Here is a 5,938-nt window from a genome sequence, read left to right as displayed (position 1 = left end):
TACAAGTACAAGAACATTACAAAAACACTATAAAACCAAGTAAAAAACGCAAAAAAAAAAAAACTCCGAAAATGATAAGAAAATATTGCAGAAACACTACAGAGACACTAACAAAACAAAAACAATGGAAAATGATAAACACTATAAAAACACTGCTAAAACGCCGCAAAACACTGTAAAAGAATGCAAAAAATATTAAAGAAAAGTGCTTCAAAAGATTTCAAGACACTACAAAAACATTGTAAAAATACTGAAAAAACCTGCAGGAACACTACAAAAATGCAAAAACACTGAAAAAATTAAAAAAACACCAGAGAAACATTGTAAAAACGCTACAAAAGCACAACAAAAACATTTTAGGAACTTTAAAAAAGCAATTCAAAAATTTTACAAAAACTGCAGAACACTGGAGAGCACCAGAAACACACTGCAGAAAACTGCAGGAATATTACAAAACCAAAAAGACATTACTAAACTCTCCAAAAGACCAGCAAAACTACTGCAAGAACACTTCAAAAACATTGTAAAAACATTGCAAAGCGCTGCAGAACAATAGAAAAAGTACAAAAACATTTCGAAATCCCTCCAAAAACTCAAAAATATTGCAAAAGCATTAAAACACAACGAAAACTGCAAAACATCTACAAAAAATTGCCAAAAAATGCAGAAACGCTGAAAAAATGCGAAACATCGCAAAAACACTCGAACAAAAACTGCAAAAACACTGCAAAATGCAAAAAAAAAAACTTCAAAAACATATCAAAACCACTACAAAAGCACAAAACTACTGGAAAAGCACTGAAAAAACACTTCAAAAGCATAAAAACACTGCAAAAACTTCAAAACACTCTCCACACAATGCAATAACAATAAAACACAGCAAATACTTAAAAAAAACACAGAAAAATCCTGCTGAAACACTGCAAAAAATATTAAAAAATACCACAAAAAACATTGTAAAACACTTCATAAGCTCTTCAAAATCATTTCTAAAACTCTAAAAAAAAACTACAGGACACTACAAAAACCCTGAAAACATACTGCAAAAACACCACTAAAACAGTGTAAAAATCACTACAAAGCTGGAAAAAACCTGCATAAAGAATGCAAAAAACAGTTCAAAAACCGCTGCAAAATATTAGAAAAACACTGCAAAAGACCTGCAAACACACTACAAACACTGCAAAAACACTGTAGAGAATGCTAGGAAATTGCAAAAACACCAAAAAACATTGCGAAACCACTTTAAAAAACTGCATGCATTTAAAAAACACTGGAAAGCTCTACAAAAACTGCAAAAATATTACAACGCTATAAGAACACTACAAAAACATTGCGAAATCGCTCCAAAAACTGCAAAAAAAAATTGCATAAACTTCAAAAATATTAAAAAAATCACAAACACTGCAAAAACACTAGAAAAACTCTTCAAAAAGAATGCAAATGGATTGCAAAAAAAATGTTGAAACTGCAAAAAACGCTACAATAACTACAAAAACACAGCAAAAACGTTGCAGAAACACTGTAAATCCATTAAAAAATCGTTTGCGAAAACAATAAAACACTAAAAAATACTACATAAACATTTAATAATTACTGAAATATGACAGCAAAACACCAGAAAAACACTAAAAGGCACTGCAAGAAGTACATAAATACTATAAAAACTGCATAAACCAAGGAAAGAGTAGAAGCAAAAACTGCAATAAACTAAAAAAAATACTGCGAAAACGCTACGAAAGCATTGCAAAAAATACTAAAAAAACAAGTAAAACAATCCAAGAATAAAATGCAAAAGCGAAAACAATGCAAAAAAATATAAAAGCTTTGCAAAAACACTACATAAACATTGGAAAAACTGCAAAAAAACTTTAAAAACGCTGCAAAAACAATATGAAAACAATGCAGAGAAACACTGAAAAAACAATGGTAACGTTTTAGCATAAACAATAATGAAACACAGATAATGAAACACAGATAATGCAGAAACTCTGCAAAAACACTCCAAATACATTAAGAAAACACCACAAAAACATTGAAAATGTTTTTGTTGTGTTTTCTTAATGTATTTGAAAACAATCTTTTGCAGTTGTTTTGCACAGCTTTCTCTGCTTTCACTTTTGCAGAGAAAGTTGTGCAAAACTTCTGCAAAGTCATTGCCAAAACATTTGGGAAGCATTATAGAAGCAAAATGCAAAAACACTATATTGGTCAATTAGCAAGAACTCATTTAAAATTTAGTACCTTCTAAAAAATTTCTTATACGTTTAAAGATATTATTTTTAATTTATCTTCATGTAAAGATTAATAATTTTGTCCAAAAGAACCTTAGAAAACTTACCTAACCTTATTATAACGAGCGCAATTTAATTTAGCCTAATCCAACTAAATATATTTTAGATAGGTTTACAATTTAATATATAAACACAATGAAATATATTTTTTTCGTTAGGTTCGTAATGATTTTTCTGAAATTATTGCATACACAAATTTTCGCTTGCCTTTCTCGGCAAGAGCGTTGCTGTTTATGCCAAAATCGCAAGTTTAATATATATATATTATTAATATATATATATATATATATATATATATATATATATATATATATATATATATATATATATATATATATATGTCGTGCCGAATAGGCAGAACTTACGATCTTGGCTTAAATACCAACGCTCATCTTGCCATAAAGGACAAGTGAAAATTTGTGTATGCAATAATTTCGCCAAAATCATTCTGAACCTAAGGAAAAAAATATATTTCACTGTGTTTGTTTAGTATTAAATTATTGTAAACAAATCTAAAATATATTTAGTTGAGTTAGGCTAAAATAAATTGTTCTTGTTATAATAAGGTTAGGTAAGTTTTCTAAGATTCTTTTGGAGCAAAATTAAAAATTGTTACATTAACATTAATGAAAAAAATATACCTTTACACGCATAAGAGAAAATTTTAGAAAGGACTTAATTTTAAATAAGTTCTTGCTAGCAAATTGACCAGTTTTACATATTCGGCACGACATATATATATATATATATATATATATATATATATAGATATATATATATATATATATATATATATATATATATATATTTGTACCATTGTATTCATGTTTGTGTTTTTCTGCAAATGTGTTCAAATGTATTCTGTTTATTAATAAATGTTTACATAGAATATAAAATATAGGGGGTGGTAGGAGAAGAAAATATTCAAACAGCTACGGGGAGAACCTTGAGTTTTCCCTGAGGTACGTTTATTGTCTTCTCTGAGGATGAGGCTCCCCAGTCCAGCTATAGAGGTGGTACCAGTCCAGCTATAGAGGTGGTACCGGTCCAGCTATACAGGTGGTACTAGTCCAGCTATAGAGGTGGTACCAGTCCAGCTATAGAGGTGGTACCGGTCCAGCTATACAGGTGGTACCAGTCCAGCTATAGAGGTGGTACCGGTCCAGCTATAGAGGTGGTACCAGTCCAGCTATAGAGGTGGTACCAGTCCAGCTATAGAGATGGTACCAGTCCAGCTATAGAGGTGGTACCGGTCCAGCTATACAGGTGGTACCAGTCCAGCTATAGAGGTGGTACCAGTCCAGCTATAGAGGTGGTACCAGTCCAGCTATAGAGGTGGTACCAATCCAGCTATAGAGGTGGTACCAGTCCAGCTATAGACGTGGTACCAGTCCAGCTATACAGGTGGTACCAGTCCAGCTATACAGGTGGTACCTCCCTATATATATTATATACAGTCATATCATTATTTGCAATGTAACCACAGAAAAATTGAGTGAAATTCCAAGAGCTTTCGTAATTTTTCGTAATTTTTCACATTTTCAAGAAACACTAAATATAACAGAAGACTTACATAGCTAAGATTCACCTCATTTACTGAAGATTTGGTCAGGTCACATATCAATTTTTTTTTTTGAAGGACGTGTCAGGCATAGCTGAAATTCCTCGCAAATTCTAATTATGAATGAGTATTTTATATAACCCCGAACTAATATTCATACTGAAATCTGTACCATTGTTGATGAAACTTGATTGAATTACATTTCTTTGAACCACTGACCTTCATGATACAACTTTCTCGACTTTTGGAAAATCAGTTGTGGTTGAAGTTTCTTACATGAAAAACACAGCATTAAATTCTTGTCCAGTTCTAGTGCTATATTTATGTTGTAATCTTAGTCCAAAGTTTTTCCAGTTTGATCATAATAAACTTGACTACATTTTTCATGGGGAATTTTATAAACACAGCCATCAGCATTTTTGGGAAAATTCTTAATCAAAAATTTTTCTACTGTAATCAAGATTTTTAAATGCAACTTGGATTTTAAAATTCTCAGAGAAGGTGCATCAAGAAGGTTCTCATCTTAAGGTAGAACCAACATATTCTTAGTTCAATATGTTTGTCCTTTTTTGAATTGTAAAATACATATATACATATACATACATACATATATATATATATATATATATATATATATATATATATATATATATATTATATATAGATATATATGCAAAACAACCACTCTGAAAGAATAGAGAAATTCCAAGCGCTGTCGTGACTACTCACATTATCAAGGAACTAATGTGAGTAGTCACGAAAGCGCTTGGAATTTCTCTATTCTTTCAGAGTGGTTGTTTTGCATATTTTGAAATCACCTGTTTACTGTGATCTTATTGCATAGATATATATATATATATATATATATATATATATATATATATATATATATATATATATATATATATAGATATATAGATATATATATATATATATATATATATATATATATATATGTGTGTGTGTGTCTGGGAATTTTAAAAGGTTTTGCATTTAATTTTTTTTGGGGGTGTTTTATATCTGCCGAGTTTAAAATTCGCAGAGCTGTCAATACATAAATAAAAATACAAATTGATAGATATATTTTTTTTTAATTGGCAATAATATAAAATGTTTGATTTTTGGACCAAATCTAACTTAGAAACTTCACTTAACCAAACATAAACGAGTGTATTTTGTTTTAGCTAACTTCTGCTATGTATAGCTTAGATTTAATATTGTTTCAAATCAATTATATTTCTTCTATTTGTCCAGCTTAATTTCTGGTGATTTATGTCAAAAGCAAACTTATATTCTGCGTATTTGGCAAAGGATACTTGCCGAATAAGCTAAACCCGTAAATTCGGCTTAATTAATCGGTACGATTATATATATATAGGTAAAACTGGCCAATTAGCAAGAACTCATTTAAAATTGTCTTTCTAAAATTTTCTCTTGCACGTTTAAAGATATATTTTTCATTTATGTTAATGTAAAAATTAATAATTTTTTACCAAAAAGAACCTTAGAAAATTTACCTAACCTTATTATAATGAGTGCAATTTAATTTAGCCTAATACAATGAAATATATTTTTTTCAGTTAGGTTCAGAATGATTTTTGCGAAATTACTGCATACACAAATTTTCGCTTGCCTTATTCGGTAAGAGCGTTGCTATTTAAGCCAAAATCTCAAGTTTTAACTTATTCGGCACGACTTGTATAAATATATTACAAATATTTTTATTGCTGTTAGATATTGAAGGAAATGTAATGTCCTTGATGTAATTACCTTTAAGGGCTACACTGCTGCTCGGGTACATCTAATATATAAATATAGCCTCTTTTGTTCACTTACTATTTAGATACGTTTGTTCTATTTTCTTTCCATTTACGTTGTACCAGGAATTTAGAGTCGAGTGTGCCCTTTCCTGAGCACTCTACCGTGTGTATTTTAATTACAGCAAGAAGAAAAAATAGTGTGTGTTTTTGTTGAGATCTCTGGTTTCTTTAAGTATTTATTTATACGCTGAATATGATCACGTTCTCTTGGCTCTCATTGTCCACCTGCTGACTCAGTCTTAATGAGGGGAAAAAATCATATA

At 30.0% G+C, this 5,938-nt stretch overlaps 1 long non-coding RNA gene across 1 annotated transcript in view; it reads left to right on the top strand.

The window, feature by feature from the left end:
* LOC138852757 (uncharacterized) overlaps nt 1-5,938 on the top strand; it is a 313,494-nt gene that overhangs the window by 290,348 nt on the left and 17,208 nt on the right. The window lies entirely within an intron of this gene.

This window comes from Cherax quadricarinatus, chromosome 16, assembly GCF_038502225.1.
Source record: "Cherax quadricarinatus isolate ZL_2023a chromosome 16, ASM3850222v1, whole genome shotgun sequence".
In the NCBI taxonomy this organism is placed as follows: Eukaryota; Metazoa; Arthropoda; class Malacostraca; order Decapoda; family Parastacidae; genus Cherax; species Cherax quadricarinatus.
The sequence above is the reverse complement of the archived record's forward strand: the minus strand, read 5'-3'. Positions and strand labels throughout refer to the sequence as shown.